The sequence below is a fragment of the Sprattus sprattus genome, assembly GCF_963457725.1.
Source record: "Sprattus sprattus genome assembly, chromosome: 20".
NCBI lineage: Eukaryota > Metazoa > Chordata > Actinopteri > Clupeiformes > Clupeidae > Sprattus > Sprattus sprattus.
Genome location: NC_137918.1, coordinates 23,417,745 through 23,419,714, shown reverse-complemented (window position 1 = coordinate 23,419,714; position 1,970 = coordinate 23,417,745). Strand labels below are relative to the sequence as shown.

At 48.0% G+C, this 1,970-nt stretch overlaps 1 protein-coding gene across 2 annotated transcripts in view; it reads left to right on the top strand.

Annotated features, from left to right (window-relative positions):
* rnf24 (ring finger protein 24) overlaps window positions 1–1,970 on the top strand; it is a 45,173-nt gene that overhangs the window by 30,280 nt on the left and 12,923 nt on the right. The window lies entirely within an intron of this gene.

Below are 1,970 nucleotides of genomic sequence, written 5' to 3'. Positions count from 1 at the left end.
AAGAAGACTTTAGTATTCATGTGCAAACTAAAAATCACGTCTCAGGATTGCTGCGCATGCAAGTTATTTCGGGTGTCTCAACTGTAACTAATACCACTGTCATATAATTATGAGTCCAGTAAAAGACGGAGCAAACACAGTTTTCTACCGTTGTTGAAACACATCCACGCGTAGACTCGTTTTCTTTCCATCCGAGAGTGGTTATTCAAAGAAAATATTAAGAACTATATGCTGATAGAAAGAAGGGAACTTTAAGCCACTACACTGCCTGTGCCCGATGCGGATCCACGTTGATGTTGTTAGTAAACAAACCAGGTGGGAGCACATCTCCGTGGTCTTTGCGCATGCCCTAGGCAATGTAACCGCTTTACATTTTGCACATGTATACAGGTAACGACAAGAGCCGTTTCCCTTGAAAATCTTCACACCTACACGCGAATACGATACGATAAACTGATCTGATCTCAGTGGCACATGTATAAGGCCCTACTGGTCCTCTCTTACTTCCTCTTCCCCCATCTCCCCTTTCTGTTAGCTCTAGTCTCTCTCTCTCTGCCTTCCTCTCTCTCTCTCTCGCACTCTCCCTTCCCCTCTCTCTCTCCCTTGCTCTCTCTCTCTCTCTCTCTCTTTCCCTCCCCCCCTCTCTCTCTCTTTCTCTCTCTCTCTTTCTCTCTCTCTCTCTTTCCCTCCCCCCCTCTCTCTCTCTTTCTCTCTCTCTCTTTCTCTCTCTCTCTCTTTCCCTCCCCCCCTCTCTCTCTCTTTCCCTCCCCCCCCTCTCTCTCTTTCTCTCTCTCTCCTCTTTCCCTCCCCCCCTCTCTCTCTCTTTCCCTCCCCCCTCTCTCTCTCTTTCTCTCTCTCTTTCTCTCTCTCTCTCTTTCCCTCCCCCCCCTCTCTCTCTCTTTCTCTCTCTCTCTCTTTTCTCTCTCTCTCTTCTTTCTCTCTCTCTCTCTCTCTCTCTGTCTCTGTGTCTGTTTGTCAGCCGTAGCACATGGACACTAATGAAATGTACTAGAGTGTGTGAGCAGAAACAGACTGGAATGTCCCATAGTGCAGTGCAGCGCTGTGGCTGAGGTGTTTGTCGGTAGGATGGCAGTGATGGCCGCCAGCTCTCCGCCTCTCTGTTATTCCAGCTCAGGGAGCGCACCGGTATGTGGCAAGGGGATGTGGCCAGGACCAAGTTCTTCCGCGGCGCAGAAAAACAATAACACTCACCAGGCTTTTTTGGAAACCCCACGAGTACTACACACACACACACACACACACACACACACACACACACACACACACACACACACACACACACACACACACAAACCCCATGAGTACTGTGTAGCTTTGCAGACACGCTGCGGCGCACACGCCACAGATGATACCTGGCGAAAACGAAACGAAACGTCCCGACTCAAGGACAAACGTTCCTATCACATAGCGATGTGTCTTGTCAGGGAGCAGATGAGAATGTTTGTCAATGTTTGCAAGTGTTCTAAGAAGTCAAAGCTTAAGTGTTAAGTTAGTAGACACTCGATATCCACACCGATTCCGTAAATGCAATCCCATCCTAAAACGAATCTGATATTGACTGCATACCCCCTCTACCACGTACGCTGTTATCTAGACCAGTGCTTGTGTTTGTCATGTTGTGTACAAAGACGTCAGCCTTTAACTCCACTTATCCGTGCGTCCAGAACACAAAGTGCCAGAGATTGTCAGTGATGGAACAGTGCGTCTGAGTGCTGCTGGTGTCCCGTTACACGTACCTGATGACTGGTCTTCAGGCTTCTAATATCTGCATTCTCGGCATTCTCCATGGGTCACCAAAGGATGTTCTTCACTGAACCGCATCCGGCACTACGTAGTGCTACTGATTACCTACTTTGCAGGTGTACCCACAGTTTCTGGTATGACATCAAGACTCTTTTGTTTGGAATTTAAATCACTTTGCACTTGCTTTGAGTAATCAAAACACTGCC